Source organism: Elephantulus edwardii, unplaced genomic scaffold (assembly GCF_000299155.1).
Source record: "Elephantulus edwardii isolate Elephantulus edwardi_28Jun2011 unplaced genomic scaffold, EleEdw1.0 scaffold00084, whole genome shotgun sequence".
Classification (NCBI taxonomy): domain Eukaryota; kingdom Metazoa; phylum Chordata; class Mammalia; order Macroscelidea; family Macroscelididae; genus Elephantulus; species Elephantulus edwardii.
The window spans coordinates 524045-536966 of NW_006399834.1; positions in this window are offsets into that span (position 1 = coordinate 524045).

The window sequence follows — 12922 nt, forward strand, 5'->3', positions numbered from 1 at the left end:
ATTGTTCCCTCTTGATCCATTCTAGTAAGGATGCAAGAAAACAAAGACAAAGACCACAAGGATAGAGGAAGAGTCAACTGAAGATAAGTGAGTGGTCATGTTGTAGTGATATGCTCATGTAATGGAGAAAAACATTTTGTTGATGGCCTAGTGGGTAAAACTTTGTGCTGCTAGCAAAACGCAGGCAGTTTGAACTCACTAACTGCTCCATGGAGAAAGATACGCAATCCTCTCCTGTGCTATTAACCTCTGAAACCCTATTGGAGGGTCAGATGTAAGTTGGCTTTAACTCAGTGGTAGTGAGTTTTTTTAGTTTTGACGGTTTTTTTCCCCCATGTTCTATAAAATCCAAGTACTGTTAAGTCAACTCTAACTCAATGTGACTCCACATGTATTAGGTTAAAACAGTGCCCCATGGGTTTATAAGGTGTGTTTTGGGAAGTTGATGGGTAGCCAGGCCTGCCTTCCACATATATGTGGGTAGACTTGCACATTCAACTTTGCAATTAGTAGTTAACTATTTTCAACTTTCAGGGAGAGTTATTATAATTGCTCAGAGACAAGGCATACCTAGTATATCAATAAAGCATAGGCCAATGGACAGACCCATCTCAGACTTTTTGAAGTGTCATTTTTATAGGAAAAGGATGTCTGAGCATGTCAAAAAAGTAAAATTTTCCTGACATCTCTGGGTATGATTTCCTCTACCTTTTTCCTCCTTCTCCAGGGATGACCCTGGTGGAATTACTTAATGCATTCCAGCATTAGTAAGTAAGAAGGAGAGGTTCTTTAAGTCAAGGGCTTGTAAATCTTCTTTTTTGCTGCCCATCAGCAATAAGGAAGGTGCAGCCTGAACTATCAGTCTGAAAGGAGACTCTGCCTGAGGGAACAAGTGTGGGCAGGATAATCAGGATTCCATTATTTTATTTCTTGCTCAAAAATGATCATCTCTTTCTGGAGAAACTGAACACGGGTCATCTTGTCTCATTACTTTTTATAACTATATACTGATTACCATTCTACAGATTTACACTGAATTTCATTAAGGCACTTAAGCTAGTTAATTATAAGAATCTTGTAATCATCATTTCTTCACATTTTAAATGTTCTTATAGTTTCAAGCTTATTTACTTGAATTGGGTGTTTGATTTGCAGCTCATTTTATTTCTTTAAACTTTCTAAAAATGGGATTTGTTTTTCTTTCCTCCTATTTTGAATATAGATTGCATGACTAAAATTCTATTGTATTCTGGGTCTACTGAGAGAACTCTAGAGTGAACAATGAAGAATGGACCTTGGCGGTAATTCAAAACCCCTTGTATGACATATCTGGTAAATTAATCCCCTTACTCATGCCTAGATTATTCCAATGATGGGGAAAGAGTACTCTATCTCATGGAGATAGAATTTCAGGTCAATTGTGATTTTAAACACAATAAACGTTTTTTGAGACTCAAAAAAAAATTATGCAAGTTCTGATTACCAAGCAGGTGGGAGTCATCTTTCTCTCAGTTGTTTTTCAAACATTTGAAAACCACAATTCCATTCCCGATCCCCTCATTTTCTCCTCATACAAAGCCGAGTATCTTTAAGATTTTTAAGCAATATTTCATGTGATATGAGGTCCTTTCCTGTGCAATGAAGTCACATCCAAGAGATCTCTACTTGCCAATATAGCTTAAAATGCTGAAATTTTTTCCAAACTACTCTCTTGGAGTTTGGGGAACATAGGCCTTGGTATGGTAAGTCTAGATTTGTCATTAAGCTGTAGAGTTTGCATCAAGAGAGCAAAAAAGGAGCATCATCAGATAAAATTGAAGGTTAAGCTAACAATTCAATATTTGAATCAGAAGTACTTAGGCCAAGAAGAAGACAGAGTGCAGACACTCCCTGAGGAATGAGATTAATGCTTGTTGGCACACTTTATACTCAGGAGAAGGCTGTATATGCTTAATGTTTCTGTCAAAGTATCCATATCAGTTTGATCTATCTCTTTTTTTTAGCTTGGTCTGATTACATTTTCTAAAGACATGACCCATTGTTGCTAATGATTATTTAATCACACACATTTGATAAGAAAATATTTTGCTTTGTGTAATGACACATTTGTTGTACTCAGTAAGAATTGGCAGTTTTTCTCTGTAATTCACACATGGTAGTAAAGTTGCCTGCTATCCTGAAGTTCAGATTCTTCTGAGGATGAAATTGGAAAACTAAACATGTAAGAATTATGAGTCAGATAAGCTCTCATACTTTAACGAGTAATAGGAAAATGTATGATAGATAGTGCGCAAACATGCTTGAGCTCTAATATATTATCCCAAGTTCAGTCAATATTTTCTAGTCTAAAGCTGAAATCTTATAGATTTATAAAATCAAATTGGGGGGAAAATACTTAAAGAGTCATCTTGCTGGCTAGAAAAAAGCATATGGTAGAATTTCTCCACCATAAGCAAAAAAGAGAGTAAAACATGAGTATGGGTGAAATGAGCATTTTCATTATCCCAAAGATATTCTCCACCTTGGAGCAGAGTGATTAATCAGACCATTGCTTATTTAAAGGAAAGATTTCTCCTAATCTTCAGTTCCCTTTGTTTGATTCCATGCTTACTAAATCAGATACTGAGGATCATTCCAGTTTCGGGATTCTTAAGGTTGTAACAAGAAGACTAGGATAATCTGAAACAGGAAAGGGTAGGTAAAAATGTTAATGTGTATACTTTAATTTTTCCAACATAAATAGAAAATTATTGATTATGTATCCATCATGTACTTATTTGGCTCTAACTACTAGAACAGCACACCAACAGAAAACTGCCTGAAGTGCAGGCTGGGTTTAGAAGAAACTGTAGTACTAGGGATATTATAGCTAATGTAAGATGGATCTTGCCTGAAAGCAGGGAGTGCAGGAGGAATGTCTGTCTGTGTTTCATTGTCTATGAGAAGGAGTTTGACTGTGTGGATCACAACAAACTGTTGCTGACTCTGAGAAGAATGGGAATCCCAGAGCATTTGATCGTGCTTATGCGAAAACCTATAATTGGAACAAGTGGCAGTCATCAGAACAGAGCAAGGAGACACTGCATGGTTCAAAATTGGGAAGGGTGTATACCAGGGATGTGTCCTATCACCATACCTTTTCAATCTATATGCAGAACAGATCATCCAGAAGTCTGGGCTCTATTAGGAGGAATGTGACATCAGGATTGGAGGAAGATTCAACAGCAATCTCCATTATGCAAATGACACAAAGCTGTCTGCTGAAACTAGGAGGATCTGAAGTGCTTGCTGCAGAAGATCAAGGACAGCAGCCTTCAATATGGATTGAAGCTCAACATCAACAAAGATTTTCACCACTGGGCCGATTGGCAGCATTATGATAGATGGTGAAAAGATTGAGATTGTTAACAGTTTTAGCTTGCTTAGCTCCACACTCAACACTCTTGGTTCTAGGAGCCAGGAAATCAAAAGACGGATTGCACTGAGAAAGTTGGCTGTCAGGGACCTCTCCAGAGAACTGAAGAGCAACAATGTCATCCTGGAGACTACAGTGTGCCTGATCCAGGCCGTAGTCTTAGTAATTGCTTGCTATGCATCAGAAAACTGGACAATAACTAGGGATAATAGAAAGAGAATTGATGTCTTTGAGCTGTAGTGCTGGAGATGAGTTTTGAATATATCATGGACTGCTAGGAGAACAAACAGGTTTGTCCTAGAGAGAGTGAAGACAGGCTGCTCCTAGTAAGAAAGGATTCTGAGGCTTCATCTGACATACTTTGGACATGTTGCGAAGAGGGACCAATCCTTGGAGAGGGACATCATGCTTGGAAGGGTGGAGGGATGGAGAAAAAGAGGAAGACCCTCAATGAGATGGACTGATGCTGTGACTGGGATAATGAGGGTAGGTGTGTCTGAGACAATAAAGTTGACACAGGATAGAGCAGGTTTCAGAACTGTTGTACATAGGGATGCTATGAGTTGCAAGTGACTTGATGGCACATAACAGAAGAGCTACTTATATACTAAGGATTTTCTAACTTTTTTCTTTTATCATCCCTTTCTTAATAGCTATGTTGTTGTTCCTGTTAGGTGCTGTTGAGGGGACAACTCTAAGCAACCCTTTGAATCTGCTATTCCCATCCTGCACCATCCATGGTCAAATAAGTACTTAAATTCAACTTGTTCATAACTGAATTCAGAAAAGCTTTCCCTATTAATCTCCTTCAATATCTGTTACTTGAAAACCATGCCTCCTGGTGATGGAAATACAAATCTCAGTGACAAGGATTAGAACAGAAAAACCATGAAATGTATTATATACCAGTACCTAAGAGATAAAGAATATGAGCTTCCCAAATTCGTCTCAAGGAAAGGGAGGCTTGAGACAGTATTTATTGGTTAAGGGAATGGGGAAGAGCTCATTTTTAGTCAACACTTTTAAGTGGGGAACACTTAAGAGTATTTTAGAAAAGGAGAGTGTGCAATTCCGTAGGCACACTCAAGGTGGCCATCTTTCCGGTTAGATGTTTAGTCATCACGACATATGTGCTGGAAGTATCTCTCTTCCAAGATAGTATCACTCATATCAGGTGCCTACTTACCATGGGACATGCACCTGTTTTCCTATTTTAAATAGGAAAACCTTTTAAATAGAACTGCCTTCTAGAAAGCTATAGAAGAGTAATTTTTTGCGTGGCATCTGAAATCTCTTAGTAGACTTAAAGGTCATTTAAAGAGAACACCCAGGGCTGCCCAGGCTACTTATATAGGGTGTCTTCCAGGGCCATGTGATAGAGGATCACCTGGGCTGTCTGCATTAATGGAATGCTAATAGTCTTGATCTTAGAAGATGTACTTAGAAGAAAAATAATTTGATTCAGCATATAAGGAGGGAAAAGAAATGGCAAAATAGAAAGTCTGTGATTCAGAGCAAACCTAGAAGTAATTCAACTTAAGTTTTCCTTCTTATTTACTGACACAAATTAATCATTTGTATTATGATATCAAAGGAGAGAATATCTAAGCTATAGATTGCAGGGTGGAGAAAACTCAAAACTAATTGCAAGCACATGGAAACTGGCCCACACCTGGCCTTCCAATGGGTTTCTGAGGCTGTAAAACACAGAGAAGATTACCTATCTTTCTCCTTCAGAGCTGCTGGTGAATTGAAACTGCCAGAGAATAAATAAGTTTGGGGTAAGCAAGATAACTTCGTGCAGACTCATCAGAGCTTCCTGCAGGATACAGTTCTTGTACTATTGAGTCAGAATAATCTCACAGACTACCCTTCAGCAAATTTTCAGAGGAAGTAAAATGCAATGGAGGAGACTGTCCGTCTTTCTCTCTCAAAGCAGCTGGTAGATTAGAACCACGTGCAGTGCAACTCCTTACCACTAAGCCACTCGCCTTGAAGAGAGAGGCAACCAGAAACAAAGGATTTCTGCTTCATCCATTCTTTCTCAATTGTACTTCTTGTCAAAGAAAAGCACTTCTGTTGAAAATATTTTTAAAGAAACTTTAGTCTGTTGTTGCTTTCTTGTCTATTGCATCTTCTCTATAGTGAATAACATCACTGCCACCTAGTCAGCCACGTAAGGCTGAAACCTTCTGAGCTTAATTGACCTTCACTGCAAGCTTCAGGGGCCTGTGAAGAACCATCTGCTCACCGTCACTACATCCAGGTGAACTTGAGTGATGAGAACTAGCCTAAGGAACTTGGGGGTCAGAGACTTTTACTTCCAGTTTTTGCCAGGTGTGTGGAGCTGTCTGGCCACTTAACCTGACTGAGCCTGAACTTTCTCATAAATAAAGGAGAGATGAGAAAAGAGCCTTCTTGCCTTACAGGAATTTCATGGAAATCAGTAAATAATGTGCCTTGAAAGGAATTGTAAATTGAAGATCATTAATCACATATTGAGGACTATTGTTCCTGTTCTGTTATTAGTATTTTCAGTCTTTATTTGCTTTGCTTTTTCATTTCTTAAGTTCAAGAAACTGAAGGACAGATTCAAGCCTCAAGCTGCAATACTTACAGATGCTTGAGGCAGAATATGAAATGTTGCAGACCAAGGGTCCCAAAGAATAGAATAAATTTATAATAAAGAGACAAACAGCCAGGAATGATATAGAGCAGAGAGCGTGAAAAACGGGGCCAACAGTTCCCATGACTGAAGGCCCCGAGCCATACCTCTCTGAGAATTTATTCAGAAAAACAAGGAAATACAAAACAAAGGATAATGGTGAAATCTTTTACAGATAAGGCCAAGTTCCTCTTTATGTTAATCTCAAGAGGGAGGGATTCATTTGATAAAAACTAAGAACAATGTTGAGTCCCAGAGAACGCCCTAGTGTCACAAGGTGACCTTCAGCTTGTATTAAACCTCCCTCATTTCCCGACACAGCACGTGGTCTACTATTATTAAATTTGATATTCGGCCTCCCTCAATGAAATGATCCAGGAAGCATTTAAAGAAGATGCAAAGAGTATAGATAGTCATTGTACAAAAAGAAATTGGTGGACACAGAATTTCATGAAACAACGTTATGAGTAAGAGCCTATGGTGATGAAGGAAGAAGTTCAAGCTGCTCTGAAAGAATTGGCAATAAACAAGGCACCAGGAATTGGTGGCATACAGATTGACATATTTCAGCAAAGAGATGCTGCCCTGGATATGCTCACCAAGTTGTGCCAAGAAATCTGGAGGACAACCACCAGGCCAATTGACCGAAAGAGATCTCTATTTGTTCCCATTCCAAAGAAAAGTGATCTGACAGAGTGAAAAAATTATCAAACAATATCAATATCACATGCAAGAAAGATTCTGCTGAAGATTATCCAAAAATGACTGGGAAAGCACATCAGCAGAGAACTGGCAGATGTGCAGGCTGGGTTTAGAAAGGGTCATTATAATAGGGATATTATACCTAACGTTAGATGGATCTTGGCTGAAAGTACAGAGAAATGTCTGTCTGTGTTTCATTGACTATACAAAGGCTTTTGACTCTGTGGACCACAACAAACTGTGGCTAACTCTGAGAAGAATGGGAATCCCAGAACACTTGATTTTGGTTATGTGAAACCTATGCTTGGATCAGGAAGCAATCGTCAGAACAGAGCAAGGAAACACTGCAAGGTTCAAAATTGGGAAGGGTGTGCACCAGGGATGGGTTCTATTTCCATACCTTTTCAATCTATGTGCAGAACAGATTATCTGGGAGACTGGGCTCTACAAGGAGAAATATGGCATCAGGATTGGAGGAAGATTTCTCAACAATCTGTGTTATACAGATGACACAACCTTGCATAACTGGTGAGCATGTCCAGGGCAACATGCTGCATAGTGCTGCATCATGTTAATGTACAAGGAAGTTTGGCATTTCCAGTCACCCATTGTTATTCATGCATCTTCGTTGCATGTTCATTAAATTTCTGACTGCAAAAGTTGGTAGATGTCATGTATTTCCTCCTCTTCAGCTCTGGTTGTTGATGCATAATGCAAATGATAGTGGTATTAACAGGTCTTTCTTGTATATGTATGACTATTATCCTGTCACTCACAATACAGTATTTCACAATGGATACTGAGATGATCTTTGTAATTATGAATGTGACCTCATTTCCCTTACCTTTTCATCTCCAGTGTACTAGATAATATGATTGTTGTACTCAAAATGTCCATGCCAATCCATTTAATTTCACCAATGCCTAGTATATCTGTTCCCTAAAGGTGCTATTTATCTCATTCACATTATTAACACAGTCCTACCCAGCCATGTGGGAAAAGTCAAAGTCAATGACTAGGAAGGTAATTTTTATTCATTCTTCTACTGCACAACCACCTCTTATCCTGTAATCTTGTCATCACTTACTAGTTCTAGGAGTTTATTTTATCAATTCTTGAAAAATAGACTATTATATCATCTATGAACAAAACAGTTTTATTTCTTCCTTTTCAATTTCTTTCATTTTCAAGTCCTAGTAGCTTTTTATTGCTGTCTTATTTTTTCCATTCATACTCCTATAAAGACAATTTGATTCAGCTATTGGCCACAAAAAGTCAAACATTCTTTAAAAGGGAATACAATAAATCTAGCACTGAAAAGCATGAATTTAATAATGTGCAACATACAATGAAAATATTCAATAAAGAAGTAGGGAAACATGACATATAACCTGTAAAAAATAAGAAAATACTTAGTAAACAGACAAAAGCTTTAGAACAGGTATTACATAGATGCGCACTGATTTTAAGGGGAAAATTAAGCTAAAAAGGAGATACATTAAAAGATATTTAAGGCAAACCACCAGTTAAACAGTAACAACAGAGAATGGAATTCCTAAAGACAAAAAACAATAATATCTTAATTTTTAAAGTATGATTTTAACATGAGAGGAGTTTGTTTAAACAGTAATTTCTAGAACTTGCTTTTTATTTGACCCTTTTTTCTTGATATTACTTGTTAATAACAGCTTCCAGTGTTAATAAGGAGCAATTTCACAGACCACAGACATTTTTCCCCTAGAATATAGTAAACTTGCCTGCACTACTGGTATCTTGCTAGAAGCTGTTCAAACTCTTTTTCCTCAAAGATTTTTTTTTTTTTTTATGTAAAAGATAACCATTTTGCCTGGGCTCTTAGAACCAGTACGTACAAGATTTTGGAATATTCATCTTTTACAGGCAACTGGGGATGGAATAAAAATTAGACCATAAAATCTATTTCTTAGTTTTCTGAAAAGTTCTCCCAGTATTTCTGTAAAGAGCTTGTGTGACTAATAGGCTATAAATAAATATAACTTTGATGCATTATGCAGCATGTAGTCCGACTGGAACTGAGACAAATGAGGCAAATAGATGCTCTATTCAGAATAACTAGAATCTTTAATGATAAACTTCAGTTAAAGTATGTGTTTTGTGGTTTTTTAAGCCTAAGAACATGTAAAAGAAGTTCTTTTAAATAACCTTGATATATAAATGTTAAAGTTTATAAATTTTTATGCCTTCATTGTGCAAGATTTGAAACAAATTGCAAATTAAACTAATGATTATGAAAATTACCAAGCACTTTTCCAAACATATGTTTGGAGGTCAGGCTTCTCCTTGAGTTGCCCATACCTGTCCCAGAGTGGAACAGTTTGTGCTCAATTAGTTCATAAGGAAGTTCTAAAGAGGCTGTGCTGCCAACCCACAAGCACATGTTTCAATTTCACTGCTCTCTAGGAGAAAGATAGGCGATCTCTTCCTGTGTTATTTAAAGCCTCTGGAAACTAGCTGATGGGTTAGCTATCAATCAGTTTTGATTTGATGGTGCATAAGAACAACACGGTTGCTTAGGAGGAGCTCTGGTGACATAGTCTATAAGGACTTGTGCTGTCCTTTGACAATTTGAATCCACCAGTACCTCCATGGGAAGAGGGTTTTTTGGTTTTGTTTTTTTGTTTGTTTTGTTGTTGTTGTTGTTTGGTAACATCAAATCAGAACCAACTCATAGTAACCCTCCAGTAGGCTTTTAGTAAATCACATGAAAGAGACCATCCATCCTTCTCCCATGGAGCACATTAGTAGATTTGAACCATGAGCCTTTGAGATTACAGTACAGCTTTTTACCACTAGAGGATCAGAGCTCCTACATTTTCATGATTCGACACCACTTGTATAAATATATATATGTGTGTATTCAGTAAAATGTCTCCCTCTTTTTAGAGCCCTGCTAACACGGAAGTGGGAAAGTTAAGTGGAAATAAATGGAAAGAGTCAAGCATTTATCCAGCTTTTATTCTATGAATTCAGTGAATCTTAGTAATTGCTGAGGGGAAATTTTTATTTATGGAGCTATCCCTGCTAAGAAAAAAATGAATGAAAGAATCAGAATATTATTATTTGCAAACCATAGCAAATTAATGAACTTGGGCACTGGTAATTGATGGCTGCTAAATGTTTCACAGAAGTTTCGGTGGGATTTAGAAGAGGCCATGGCACCAGAGATGCTATTGCTGATGTGAGATGAATCCTGGCTGAAAGTAAAGAATAGCAGAAGAATGTCTATTTGTTCTTTATTGACTATTCAAAGGTTTTTGACTATGTGGATCATGACAAGTTGTGGCTGATATTGCAAAGAATAGGAATCAGAGAGCACTTGATTGTGCTCATGAGAAACCTATACCCGGATCAAGAGGCTGTTGTATGAACAGAGCAAGGAAGCACTGCATGGTTTACAATTGGAAAGGAAGTGTGTCAGAGTTGTATTCTATCTCCATACCTGTTTAATCTATATGCTGAGTAAATTATCTAAGAAGCTGGACTCTGTGAAGAGGAATGTGGCATCTGGATTGGAGGGAGACTCATCAATAACCTGTGTTATACAGATGACACAACCTTGCTTGCTGAAAGTGAGGACTTGAAACACTTGTTGTGGAAGATTAAGGAATGCAGCCTTCAGAATGGATTGAATCTCAGTATCAAGAAAATAAAGACCAATAGGACCAATAGGCAACATCATGATGGATGGAGAAGAGATTGAAACTGTAAACATATTCAACTTGCTTGGATCCACAATTAACACTCTTGGTACACGCAGTCAGGAAATAAGGAGATGCATTGCACTGGGAAAATCTGCAGTTAGGGACCTTTCCAAATTATTGAGGAGTAGTGATGTCAGTTTGAGGACTAAGGTGCATCTCATTCAGGTCATAGTCTTTCTGATTACTTGCTGTGCATCTGAGAGCTAGACAATGAATAAGGAAGATAGAAAAAGAATTGACGCCTTTGAGCTGTGGTGTTGGAGAAAAGCACTGAACATCCCATGGACAGCCAACAGAACGAACTGATGTGTATTGGAGAGGGTGCAAACAGAGTGGTCTTTGAAGGCAAGGATGATGAAGCTTTGCATTGCATACTTTGGACATATTACTAGTAGGTGCTATTCCTTGGAGAGGAACATGATGTTGGGAAGAGTGGAGGATTGGTGAAGGAGAGGAAGATCCTAAACCAGATGGATTGACGTAGTGACTGCTGCAATAGGCTCTTGTGTATCAGGAAGTGTGGGGATGGTACAGGCAGGACTAGGTTCAGATATTTTGTTCATAGAATTGTTATGAGTTGTATTCAACTCTATGGCACCCAACAACAACAAAAACAACCATCTCGTATACTTTGGACACGTGGAGAAACCAGTCCTTGGAGAAGGACATCATGCTCTGAAGGGTGGGGGATAGCACAGGAGAGGAAGATCCTGGATGAAATGGATTGATACAGTAACTGGGGTCATGGAGTTAGGTGTGTCAGAGTCAGTGAGACTGGTTCAGGACAGGGCAGGCTTCACAGTTGTTGTATATACAATTGTTATGAGTTGCAGACAACTCTATGACACATGACAACCACATCATAGAAAGAAAGAAAAGCAGGACTTAAATGCCTCCTTTAGAAATATACAAAGTCATCTATGAAATGAACTTGCCCTAAAGTGAGCCTCAATTTGTCCAAGCTATAGACTTAACTATGAATTTCAGGCAATACAGATAAATAAAGAGTTAACAAAACCTATCTTCTTCTCTGTGGAAAATTTGAGTGTATTTTAGCACCTTTTCTGTGATAGCTTATGATTGTTTGTAGTAAAACTGATCCCTAATTAATAAACTCGCCGGAACTAGGACGAGTATAAATAGACTATAAATACCTGCTAAGAAGCCACAGCTATGGGCTTCCCTAAGTGCAGAGACTCATAATAAGTTTATTCCTTGCCAGGCCATGAGAGCTGAGTCTATGAAAAGTGTTAGAAGAGATAATGACTCTTATTTGCAATATGGAGCTACTAGGCCACGGGGGTCACGCACAGCCACAATAAAATTTCATTACTTCACACGTGCTCTAGCCATGAGATAGCTTCTAAAACTGCAAGAAAAAATGGCCCAGTGCTGGAAAGCTATATTGCTGTCCTACCTTTCTAAGTCATTGTCAATGCTAAATGTGGCTTTTGGTGCTGAGGAAATTTTAATGTTTAGTTGTGACTAAGAGCCCCTGCATGAAAACTGGCAAAAAGAAGCAGTATACCGTGGCCTGTGACACTGTGAGTGTGCAACTAGAAAAAATGACAAGAAGACCTTTATAGAATAACCTAGATTTCCTGAACAGAAAAACTGCAGGGGGAAAAAAAGAAATGGAGGCTAGCCCATCAATTAGAAGAAACTTGAAATACAGATCAATCATTTCAGTCTGTCAATTACCGCAGCTGAGTTGGAACACGCAGCTGACCCTCCATTCAGTTTCTGATGCTGTAAATTGCACTGGAGGAGTCTGCCTGTCTTTCTCCCTTTGAGCTTCTCGTAGTTTCAAACCACCACAGGGATGTGAGCGTTGGGTTAGCAGCCTTACTCCCCGATGGACTGCTCCATCAGAACTCCCTGATCAGTATCATACATGGACTTTATTTGGATCTTGGATCAAATATATCATAAAAATAATCTGAGGCAATAATGAAAATTTGAAGATTGATTGAATATTTTATGTCCACCAATGTTAATAAGTGTAATATTTTTCGTAGTTATGTTTTAATAGTCTTTATTCCTAGAAACTATGATAAAATGTTTATAGATGAGCTGATAATGTCTATAAGTTATATAAATACAATCAGGAGGAGGAATGTAATCATCATTTAGTTTTAAAAATATTTAGCATAGTATGGTAACATATTTATGTGGATCATAACAAATTATATCTAACGTTGAGAATAATGGGAATCCCAGAACACTTGTGTTCATGCAGAACCTATACCTAGACCAAAAATCTATTGTCTGCAAATGAATATGTTGTTGTTTGTTGTTGTTAAGTACTATCGAGTCGCAGGCAACTCATAGTGACCCTATGAAGGAGAGTCCTCAATGCTTCAGTGTCTTTCATCCTCTCTCCAGATTCATAGGGTTTCC